Here is a 13,000-nt window from a genome sequence, read left to right on the forward strand (position 1 = left end):
TCTCTCTCTCTCTCTCAGAAATAAATAAAAACACATTTAAAAAGTTTTAAAAAGTGTTTTTGTTTGTTTGTTTGTTTGTTTGTTTTTAGTTAGTTTTTTTTTTTCCCCTAGAGATGCTGAAGTTTGGGTTTGGCACTGAAGGAGGAGATGAGTTGGTCCAGGGGAGAAGAGAAGTATTTTTTCCTTTGGAAATAAGATGAAAAGGGGTACAAAGTTGTAAAAAGGCAAACTGTTCAGAGAAAAGAGGGAAGTCTGGTGTGAGCTGAAAATGACTATGATAAGGTGGGTTGTAGCTGTATCAAGAAGAATGTTGATTTACAGGTAAGGAATTGGACTTTATACTGAAGGCAATAAGTAATTATCAGAGGTTCTTAAATAGGGGAGGGATATGATCATTCATATTAAAAAATATATAAGACCTTTGCTGGCAAGATGAAGGCCATGCTAGAATAAGGGGAGCCTGGAGCCTGGAAACCAATTAGAAGGCCTCTGTAATAGTCTAAGAAAGGGATTAAGGTCTGAATCACCATAGCAGCAGTGGGAGGAAAAGTAGAGACAAATCCAAGGGAGATTTAGAAGTAGCATTGAGGACATGGTTATTGATTAGATTGGAGTTGGGGGAGCAGGGGAGAGAAGCCAAGGTTGAAGTGTAATGACATTAGCTAAGCTAAAAGGGGGAAGGCGAGCAAGTGTGGTGGCGGTGACGAGTGGCATATTACATTTGCAGTGACTGTGGGATACCGGCGGTGAAAGGGAAAGGTCTGCAGATCAGGAGAGAGGTCTAGACTGAGTGTATAGGTTCAGAAGGCAGTGCTCAATGGTAGTGAAGTCCTCACAATGGATGGGATATCCTGGGGAGGGCAAATGGGGCAAAGAATGCTGAGGGGAAGTGTGCAGACAGTTGTCAGGGAGGAGGGAGCTGGGGAGGAGCAGAAAGGGAGCACGAGAATGGGGTAGAGGAGGTCCACGGGTAAAGGGAGGTGAGCCCTTCCGAGAGGGAATAGCAACAGTTCTTCCTGGAGTAGGATGACTGATACCATCATGTCTGGAGATTACATCTCATGAGCACATCTTCTAGAGAGAAGTCAGGCTGGAATGGATAGAGCGAAGACTCCTCTTTGAAGTTGGCTGAGAGGGAAGCAGGTAATGAATGGCTGGGGAAAAGGTGGAGTTGGGTAAGGTGTAGGGATTTCTTTATACGGGATGAGAGACTTTATTACAAAAGGTTGCCAGCTGGCTTCCACCACCTATTACTTCCACCACCTTACACAAGGCAAACTTCTTGTGGTTTTGAGCAATTGACTGTACCATGCAGTTCAATACATATATGCAGAGGGCCTGCTATGTCTGAAGCGCTCCACTTTGCATTTTAGTGCTTAAAAACATGCAAGATATGGTCACGTTTCGATTTTTCATTAACTGGCCCAAATCTGCCTCCTTCCAACCACAGCTCCCTGTCCTCTGGAGCCACACACAATATAAGAAGCATCTCTTTCATACAGCTGCCCTTCTTCTAATTGAAGGTGGTTTTCAGCTACCTCCTGGGTCTTCTCATTGCACTTTTGTGAAAGAATCCAGTCTTTACATGTGTGTATTTGCATAGATGTTTGTATGTATTGTGTTACCAGTTAGCGGCTCTCCTCAAGACATCCAATGCTGTCTGTCCTTTTTAAAATGTGGCACCCGGAATGAATCTCAATTTCCCTCATCTGGTATAAGCAGTGTACAAACCAGCTGGAGCATCCTTGTGCCTTTCCACGACATGGGTTCTCTATATTCATTCTGAGACTGTATTGGTATTCTGAAGGTACCAATATTCACTCATGGTACTTCACAATCAACCCAAATCCTGAGATCTTTTGCACTTGAAATGCTAATAAAATAGGTCTCATAATTCTTATATTTATACAGTTGACTTTTTAAAGTCAATTGCAGAAGTTTATTTGTTTCCCACTAACTACTATATTTTTACATTTTGTTTGTTTTACTATATATTTTTTAATGTTTCTTTATTTTTGACAGAGAGACAGATAGCATGAGTTGGGGAGGGGCAGAGAGAGAGGGAGACACAGAATCTGAAGCAGGTTCCAAGCTCTGAGCTGTCAGCACAGAGCCTGACACGGGACTCGAACTCGTAAACCGTGAGGTAATGACCTGAGTCAAAGTTGGATGCTTAATTGACTGAGCCACTCAGGCGCCCCTTATACTGTGTTTTTATTAGCCAGTAGTGAAAAGAGCAAGGGCTTAGGAGTCAGGCAGATGTAAATTTGAATTCTGGTTTTGTTATATAGCTCAGTGACCTTGGTCATGTCATGATCTCTCTGTCTCAACTTATCAGTGAAAATAGGGATAATCATAACTACATTGCAAAGGGGTTCTGAGGCTTACAAGTGGTAGTACAGTACCTAACATATCATAAGGGCTCCATAAATGTTGGTTTTCTCACCTTCTTTCTCTTCCATTTCTCAGCCTGGTGTTCTTTGCTGAACTNATTTATTTATTTTTAAGTAGGTTTCATGTCCAGCCCAGAGTCCAATGTGGGGCTGAATTCATGACCCTGAGATCAAGACATGAGCTGAGATCAAAAGTCAGATGTTCAACTGACTGAGCCACCCACTACCCCATAGTTATTTTATTTTTTAATTAAATCTTCCTCTTAAGAGAAAAAAATAAGTTGAGCAGAACGGGGGGAGCCACGGACCAAAAGAATACTTTAGTATAATACTGGAGCATGGGGGCCCTGAGACCTTTCTGTGATCAAATCCCACCTCTACTACTTACTTGTTGTCTAATCAGAAGCATATTCATTAGCCATCCTGAACTTTGTTTTCTTCATCTGTAAAATGGGGATGATGGCAGTGCTTGTGTTTCTGGGTGTTAGGGAAAATTAACTAAGATGGTAGATGGAAAGTACTTTTGCATAGAACTTGCACATGCTACGTGGTAGAGTTATCACTACCACTTAGAAACCTGCAGGTAAATAATGTATTAAATATTTTAAACTCTTAAATGAAATGACTGTGTTAAATGGTTTGCAGATGCTAGTTTTTTATATACAACACCAAATTGCTGTCTAGAATGGTTGAATCAATTTTCATGCCCAATAATGTACAGTGGTGCTTATTTCCCTGTATCTTTAACCATGCAAGATATTATTTTAAAGTTCTTGACAATTTGCTAGGCGTAAGGACATCTGGTTTTACCTTGATCTGTGTTTCTCTAATTAATTACTAGTAAGATTGGACTGGTTTCATTTTATTTTTTTGAAGTTTATTTATTTTGAGAGAGAGAGAGAGAGAGTGCATGTGTGCATGTGAGTGGGTGAAGGGGCAGAGAGAGAGAGGAGACAGAATCCCAAGAAGGTTCCTAGCTGTCAGTGCAGAGCCTGATGTGCGGCTTGATCTCAAGAACTTCAAGATCATGACCTGAGCTGAAATCAAGAGTCGGATGCTTAACACACTGCACCACCCAGGTGCCCCTGGACTGCTTTCATTTTAATGAATGACCAACTGAATTTTTTTTTTTTTTTGCCTTTTCATGTTCTTTACCCATTTTTTTTGAGATGTATTCTTCTTATAAGTTTGCAAGAGCTCTTTATATATTAAGGATTATTACTGTTATTATTACTCTTTGTCATACATATATTTATGTATATTTGTCATATATAATTGGAAAGTTCTAGAATCTTTCACTTATCTGTTAATTTTGTTTGTAGTACTGTTTTATCTACATAAATTTAAACGTTTTAAGTAGTCAAATCTATAAGTATTTTTCTTTTGTAAACCATAAGCCTTTACTTCTTTGCTCATGAAGGCCTTTACCACGATAAGGTCAAGAAATGCTTTTACCACATCTTTTCAACACTATAGCTTCTTTTATGTAGCCATTTTTCACATTTAACTTTTTAACCCATCTGAATTCATTCCATTCCTTCTTAGTTATGTTTATTCATTATTTTGAATAAAAAAATGCTTTGGTTTCATGAAAAAGCAAACTTAACTCAAATTGGCTTAAACAAAAACAATTATTTATTGGCTCCCTTAAATGAAAAGTTCAAAAGCTTCAGGGTCATATTTCCCAGGTGGCTCACACAATGTGGAGAGTACCTGAAGACTCCCTTTTCATTTATTTGCTTTAATCCCTGGCGATAGTGCTATTCTCAATAGACCCTCCCCCTGAGGTTCCAAGATGGCGGACAAAGACTCCCAGAGATTTTGCATTCAACTGCATTCAATTCCTGAAGCAAATTATCTTTGTTCTGGCATTTCCAGCAAAAGTCGTGACATTCTTTTTGACTGGACTGACTTAGGTCACACAGCCATACCTGAAGTAGTCACTGTGGCCAAGAAAATGAAATTCATTGGCTTAGTCTGGAACTCATGCCCTATTTCCCAGAGATAAAGGTAGAGTCAGTGTTCCCAGGACTTCATGGATGTCCCAAAGGAAGCAGCAGCTGGGAAAAGGGAATGCATTTGAGAAGAAAAGTAAAGTAAGGATTATATTTTTGAATATCAAGATAATGTTTCGAATAGAAAATGAGAAATTCTTGGGCGTACCTGCGTGGCTTAGTTGGTTAAGGCTCTGACTCTTGGTTTTGGCTCCAGTCATGATCTCATGGTTTGTGGGGTCGAGTCCCATGATGACAGTGCAGAGCCTGCTTGGGATTCTTTCTTTCTCTCTCTCTCTCTCTCTTTCTCTCTCTCTCTCCTTCCCTCTCTGCCCCTCCCCTCCTTGTGCTGTCTCTCAAAATAAATTAATTAAAAATTTAAAAAAAGAAAATGAGAAACTTTCTGGCATTTAAAAACTCATTTGTTTTATCACTAGTAACATGGTAGATACTAAGAGTTAAAAATCATGAAAAGACATGGTCCCTTCCTCAGGTGCTGAACTTTACGTTCAAACCACATAGGGACCGTCTGGGTGCATCACACTTTCTAAAGGTCTAATCATATATGGTTGGAACAATTTTCTTCATGGCCAAATGATCTACAGGTTCTATGGAATTCTTCTTTAATATGGGTTCCATAGACCCCGTGGAAATAGACCACACCCTCCACTCTCCCCTGAATTTATTCTGGTAAAATCATTGTCTTCTGGGCACTTTGTTCTCTGGTTATTTATTTGGATTATTGGACTATTTCTTGACTTTTTTTTTAAATTCAGGGTTTTACTTATATCACTTTGCAATGTCTTTTCCTAGTTTGAGAGCCCAGATCTATATTTTGATCTAAATATTTTCTATGTTGGACCCTGGAGCACTGAGGCTTTAAGTTGAACACAGCAGTGATTCAGAACGTAAGACATGGCAGTGCCCACATACTATGAGCCAGGCACAGTTCAAAATGTCCTGCCCAGGGCAAGCCATCATCCATTTGACCCCATGAATGGGATTCACGCTCTTGTAAGAAAAGACAAAGAGAGTGTCTCTCTCTTTCTATGTGTATATGGATACACAAGAAGATGGTTATCGGCAAACTAGGGAATAGCCTCTCACCAGACACCAAAGCTGCTGGTGCCTTGATCTTGGCCTTCTTAGCCTGCAGAACTGTGAAATAAATGGTTTTTTTTGTTGTTGTTTAAGTCACCCAGTCTATGGTATTTATTATGGCAGCTCGGGCTAAGAAATCATCCCTTCTCCCTCTGTGATGTGCCTATGAAGTGACAGCCTCTGTGGGCCGGCACTATCTCTTTTTACTCCTTAGATGTTTTGACCACGGCTTTCCTCTCTTGTCTCAGTCCCATCTTGAATACTTTCGACTCTTCTATTCTTAGTTAGTGCTTATCCGCCCTTCTCTGCTCCCTTCCATGGGGCAAAACACTTTTGAATGTGGCCTCTAAACTGCTTTCTGATCTCTCTTATCTTTGGCGGCCACTGGCAGTTCTGCCCCTGCCAGAACACAAAGTGGACCCTTCATCCGCTGAGTGTGATTGATACCAGTAGAGCTAAGTGAATAAAACGCCATTTATGAAATTCTAGTCTCGGGCACCTGAGTGGCTCGGTCGGTTAAGTGTTGGACTCTTGATATTGACTCGGTTCATGATCTTGCGGTTCTGAGATCAAGCCCGAAGTCAGCAGGCTCCATGCCGAGTGTTGAGTGTAGAGACTGCTTGGGATTCTCTCTCTCCCTCTCTCTGCCCCTACCTTGTGTGCATGCATGCTCTCTCTCAAATAAATAAACATTAAAAAAAAGAAATTCTAAGACCAATTTATTGCACCACTGTTTAATCACTGTTTTTAGAACCCTTCCCCCAAACACTACCACATTAAACATATATACTAGAGATACATTCTGCTTCTTGAAATATAAAAAATGTGAGAGGAAAAAGTTTGTACCTTATAATCTAGGAAATGCTGTAGCTGAATGATTGTGTTTTTCAAACATTAGTATTAGATAGTCTGCCCCACTCAACAACACTATCCTGTCTTTATTATTGTTCTTATTATAAACATAAGCAAAAACCAAACAAAAACCCATTAATTGTCTTCAGTACTTTTTCCAGATCCTAGTTGTCTCTGGACATTAGCTCTCTTGCATTATCTTCACAGACCCGAGCCCTTCCTTTGAACAAGGCCTTGGTCCTGCTTTCTGTACATGTCCTTTAAACATATGAGGTTATCAGAACATTTCTTGAGCAGCCACATTGATCTTATTTATTTATCATTTATTTTTTAAATAAATTTTATTTACTTTGAGAGAAAGAAAGAGTGTGTGTGTGTGCGAATGGGGAGGGAGGGGAGACAGAGACAGAGGGAGAGAGAAGATACCAAACAGGCTCGGTGCTGCCAGTGCTGAGCCTGATGAGGGGCTCAATCCTACCAACTGTGAGATCATGAATGACCTGAGCCGAAATCAAGAGTTGGGCACCTAACAGCCTCAGGTCACGTTTATCTTATTTTACATGCTCCCTTTTCTTCATTGAAGTCACCTGTTTCATAAAAATTTTAATCTCTCTTTTAAAAAAATTTTAATGTTTATTTATTTTGAGAGAGAGAGAGTGAGTGTGGGAGCGGGGGAAGGGCAGAGAAAGAGGGAGACACAGAATCCGAAGCAGGCTCCAGGCTCCGAGCTATCAGCACAGAGCCTGATGCGGGGCTTGAACTCATGAATTGTGAGATCATGACCTGAGCCGAAGTCAGACACTTAACCAACTGAACCATCCAGGCACCACAAAATTTAAATTTCAAGTCATTTTACTCCTTCTTTCCTAGTTCCTGGCCAGACAGAGCCTTGTGCCCATCTTTTCTCTTAACTTGCTCAAGTCTTCTTTGTGTCATGTTAGCAAGTGCAGAATTGCCTTTGCTGGCTATTACAAGTTCAAGGATGCTGTGGTCACTTATTTTAAGTTGCATGTCACTTCTGCTTCACCAACACATTCTTCTTAGGTGGTGAGAATTAAGCATAGAATAGTACCTCTTCAATAAGAAATTAGACTTAAGTCATGCCAACTTTATTTGATGCTCTTTTCAGCAGAATGAGCTTGTCACTGGATGTTGAAGTTCTTCATTACCCCCGTATCATGCCCCTCTGCCAATAAGTGTGTCATTTGTATTGGGAAAGCATTATTAATGTTGCCATAACAGGGTCACAAGGCTTGACAACACACGGCCAGTGGAGAGAAAGTATAAGCCAAGACGGGTGTGGGGAGTACTCCCGGGGGCACAGGCCGTGAATACAGAAGCTGGCATGGATTACGGCAGCCAGGCTCCTCAAGCCTGGTGTCTCTTACCAAGGTAAAGTTCAAGAAGCTATTAATACTAGGCAGTCCAGCATGAAGGGTAAGGCCAATGTGTACCATAGTTTAAGGAGATCATAAGCAGGGGTGTGGGCAGCAGAATACAGCCCTCTAGGGAAGAGATTCACTAATGTCAGTGTCGTGGTAAAGAAGACCAGGATTCAGGAAGGGGTCCCAAAGCTACAGAAAGACTGGGATGCAAGGCAAAATGACCAGAGACTGAAGGTGTAGAGGTCAAGGTGGAAGCCCCACATTGGATCAACATAGGAATGGAAGGCAGAGTAGGAGCGATCTACAGCTGTGTCTGAGGCTCACAGCTGACCAGATTGGAAGAATGCACAATGCTGGGGCTGATACGGATGACACGCTTTGTCCCCAGTCAGAATGGTGTTAAAGTATCAGGAGGTCAGGGAACTAGACCTATAGGTAGAGCTCCTTAGCCAATCCAGCAGCTGGTCACTTGGACAGGCAAAGACAACTGGCCAGCTGCTTTACTGTATGCTCCAGTGACAACGTCACTTCTGCTTTTATTTTCACCCAAATCTTCTCTACCAGGCATTAACCCTCAGGCCTGTGGGTTTCTATTTGTGTTCAGAAGTTCTTAACTCACAAGGTTACTCTGCTCTGTCTTTGATTATGTGCTTCTTTTGGGCAAATTATATAGCTTCATATTGGTGTAAGCTACCATTTACTGATTATTTACCACGTACCAAGTACCACACTAGTTGATTTATATCCACTAGCTTATTTAATCCCCCAAAATCCTTGAGAGGTAGTATTATTGTCTCCATTTTAAAAAAGAGGAAGCTGAAGCTTATCTGGTTTATGTAATCAGCCCAAGGTCACACATCTGGAACACAAAAGGGCTTGGATTTAAACTTAGTTTTGTCTAACGATCTGTCTGTGTGTTGCTAAAGCGGCTACATTTATACTACGATACATCCAAACAGTTCTCATCGACATCTATCAGCCACTAGATTTTTCATCTACCTAAGTATCTACCCAGCTACCTATCCATCTATCTCTTTTATCTCAAATACCGTAATACTCCGTACTGCACTATGTAAGAAGCAGATCATTAATAAGTACTCACTGAATGAATTAATGTGGTTTAAAAATATGGTTAGAGGGGTGCCTGGATGGCTCAGTCAGTTAGGTGTCCGACTTCAGCTCAGGTCATGATCTCACAGTTCATGGGTTTGAGCCCCGCGTCGGGCTCTGTGCTGACAGCTAGCTCAGAGCCTGGAGCCTGTCTTCGGATTCTTTGTCTCTTTCTCTCTCTGACCCTCCCCTACTCATGCTGTCTCTATCTCTCTCTCAAAAAATAAATACAACATTAAAATAAATAAATAAATAAAAATATGATTAGAATTACTATGTCTTCTTTTGCTTGGGTATTTATAGTCAAGTAGCAAGAATTCTTCAGTTTGCTTTACAGAAATACCACATTCCTACACATTTGTTCATTATACGGAAGAGGAGGGGCAAAGCCTTAAATCAATACCAAGAAGACATATGTTATTCCCAAAGAAATCAGATGTGGGCAAATGTGTTTGTATGTTCAAATACATTTGAGACGTTAAAATAAACGGGTATATATAAAACAGATGATCTTCTTCAGAATTCTGAATCTGAAAAACTTTCTCGTGACACGATTTTCATGTTTCTCTAAATCAAAGGTTGTCAAACTACTGTCCATAAGACACAAACTACTGTGCAAATCCAGCACACCCCTTGTTCTTGTATAGCCTGTGAGCTATGCGTGGTTTTCACATTTTTAAGGAGCTGAGAAAGATTAAAAAAAAAAAAGGTTTTGTAACATGTGAAAATTATATGAAATTCAAACCTTAGGGTCCATAAATAAAGTTTAATTGGAATACAGCCATACTCATTCACTTATGCATTATCTATGACTGGTTTCACACTACAATGGAAAAGTTGAGTAGTTGGGACAGAGGCTGTATGGCCCACAAAACCTAAAATATTTCCCATCTGGCCCTTTCGAGAAAAAGTTTGCTAACCCTTGGTCTAACTAAATAATATAGGATGTTGTAACATTTTAAATATTGTTTAAACTACATTTATTATTTTAGTTTCTAATTCAAGGACACTGGACCGAAAGCTCATGACACCTCTTTTGCTATGTAGGTTTCCATGTTCTCAGATAAAATCAAAACCTTTTATCCTTTGGTATTCTCTACAGCCTCTCCTGATAGCAGCAGCACCTTTGGGCAGGAATGGTAACAGACTGAGAAGCTGGTGGTTTCTCTAAAAGGTGATACATCTCTTCCTGCTAAAAGTCATCTTTCTCTTTGGTGGGAAACTGGGGCTGGGCATCCTTGTGAGTGGTTACACTCACATCCTTGTGAGTGTATTACAGAACTGCAGTGGCACCGAAATGGATTCTCCAGACTCCATCAACTGATTCAAGGTGGGATGATGGAGTCAGATAGACGAGGAAAAGCAAATTGCTCTTTTTGTCATCACCCGGGACCTAAATAAAGACAAAAATGACTCAGAATGACAAGACACAGGTGACTATTATTTATCAGAATGTTTTTAGGAGGCACTTAACATCACAACAGCATGGCACTCTGAGAGCTCAATCTCTGAGCGTTGAAGAGCAAAACCAAGGGAAAAGAACTTCCTTATTTTTTCTAAGATCGAGTTTGGTTTGCAGTAATGTTTAAGGGAATATGTCTTATTTATTTATTTGTTGAGACCCAAAGATACATTCTGTACATTCTGTACATTCTGTAAGAGATACATCTTTCTGTATCTCTGCCTTTTTCTCTCTCTTCCTGTGACTTTGTCTCTCTCTTTTTTTCAATGTAACAAAAGTTTATTGGTCATTTATTATGTGTGAGGCATAGGACAAGGATTTATGAGAGAAACAAGTTATAGTGATCTTCCTGTAACTTTTGGCAGCATTTAATATGAATTGATCCCCCTTGGTTTCTTTTTTTTTTTTTAATATTTTTATTTATTTCTAGGAGAGAGAGAGAGACAGCGTGAGCAGGGGAGGGCCAGAGAGAGAGGGAATCACAGACTGAAACAGGCTCCAGGCTCTGAGCTGGCAGTCAGCACAGAGCCCGACGCGGGGCTCGAACCCACGAACCGCGAGATCATGACCTGAGCGAAAGTCGGACGCTTAACCGACTAAGCCACCCGGGCGCCCCGATCCCCCTTGGTTTCTTTGGTCCCATAGCCTCCTGGTCTTATTTTTCTGGTTTCTGATTTTCAATTCTATTGCCATCTCTTTCTTTCTGTGCAATCTTGAAATGACCAGAACTCAGTCCTAGGTCTGCTTTTTTCTTTTTTTAATTCTGCCTACCATCTTCAGGGAATCTTCTCCCAAATATATAACCCCAATCCCAGCAGCTCTTCTGAGCTTTGGACTCATATCACAAGTCCGCAGTGGACATCTCTACTCACATAGAACTTTGATCTTCCCCTATAATTCTGTTACCACCCCAAGATTCTTGTGTTTCCTTTCTGTCTCGGAAAATGACACCTCCGTTCATGCACCAGATCTTGGAAAGACACTAACTCCCTCTCCACAACCTACCATTTCCATTCAATCATCAAATTCTTTAAAATAACTCTTGACTCTGGTCATTTTTCTCCCTGTGCATGTTGCCACTATAGGCTGAGAAACCATCATCTGTCACATGAATGTGAAATAATATATTCCCAACTGGTCTCTTCACATCTGCTCTTGCCCTGCTCTATTTTATCTTCTCACAGATAATGTCTTTCAGGCAAAAAAAAAAAAGTATATATATATATAAATATAATTTTTTTTACATTTATTTATTTTTGAGAGACAAAGTGAGACAAAGCATGAGCAGGGGAGGGGCAGAGAGAGAAGGAGACACAGAATCTGAAGCAGTCTCCAGGCTCTGAGCAAGGTTTCAGCACAGAGCCTGACGTGGGGCTTGAATCCACCAACTATGAGATCATGACCTGAGCTGAAGTCGGACACTCAACCAACTAAGCCACCCAGCCGCCCTCCCCCCCAAATATATATATATGATCTTTTCACATCAGTCTACCTAGAACTACCTCACAATTTTTAACAGCTGCCTACCATTCACTTGTATAATGTACCATGATCTATTTAACCATTTTTCTATGTATTTATTTATGTTTGTTTGTTTATTCATTTATTTATTTATTTGAGAGAGGGAGAGAAAGAGAGCATGTGAGAACAGAGGAAGGAGCGAAAGGGCAGAGGGAGAGGAAGAGAATCTTAAGCAGGCTCTATGCTCAATGTAGAACCTGACACGGGTCTCAATCAATCCCAAAACCTTGAGATCCTGATAAGAACTGAACTCAAGAGTCGGAAATTCGACCAACTGAGCCACCCAGGAGCCGCTACTTAACCACTTCTCTATCAATGGACATGTAAGCCATTTCCAGTCTTTAACTACGGTAATTAATGCTTCAGTAAAGATCCTCCAAGAGTTATTCTTCAAAGTATGTGTGAGTAAATCTACTGGATAAATATAGAAAAGTGGAATATCTAGGTCAAAATCTTTGTTCATTTAATAATTTGATAAATACTGCCAGGTGGCTCTCCACAGATGTGGTACCAACTTTTATTCCTATTGACAGTGTAAAAAAGTGCCTGCTTCCCATCCTGGCCAAGTATACTATTAAACTTTTCGATTTGTCTCAACCTGATAGGTAAAAAATTCACCTCACTGCAGTTATAATTTGCATAGCTCTTGTTAAGGGAGACCATTCCTTGATTTGTCATCTTTTACCCAATTTTCCAAATCCAAAGATATTTTCTTATTGATTTATAGGAGTGGTTTGATTTCTTCTTAAATAATCTGATTTCTATGTTCTTTCAGGTATCCAAGTGTTTTTTNTCAACCGACTAAGCCACCCAGGCGCCCCAGCCAAGTGTTTTTTTAAAAGCCACACTTCAGCCAATTGTTTTTTCTAATAATAAGTAATTGCTGGAGTCTTAGGTCCATTATGGGGTGCACACACGAAGAGCTCACACGTAGAGGTCAGGAACTGATTTGCAGAAGTCCTGACTTCCTGAAAATAGCTGGACAAGATGGTCTTACATGTATACCTGTTTTATTTCATTTAATTTTACTAACAGCCCTGTCAGGCATGTGTTATTATAAACCACAAAATGAAGCTCAGAGAATGTGAATGTCCAGGATCACACAGCTAGTAAGTTGTCCACTTCTGCAAACTTCAAAGTGTAGTAACCTATCATCACTGGTGGATCATTTCTCAACCACTC

The sequence above is a fragment of the Crocuta crocuta genome, unplaced genomic scaffold (genome assembly GCF_008692635.1).
Source record: "Crocuta crocuta isolate KB4526 unplaced genomic scaffold, BGI_CrCroc_1.0 scaffold266, whole genome shotgun sequence".
Lineage (NCBI taxonomy): Eukaryota > Metazoa > Chordata > Mammalia > Carnivora > Hyaenidae > Crocuta > Crocuta crocuta.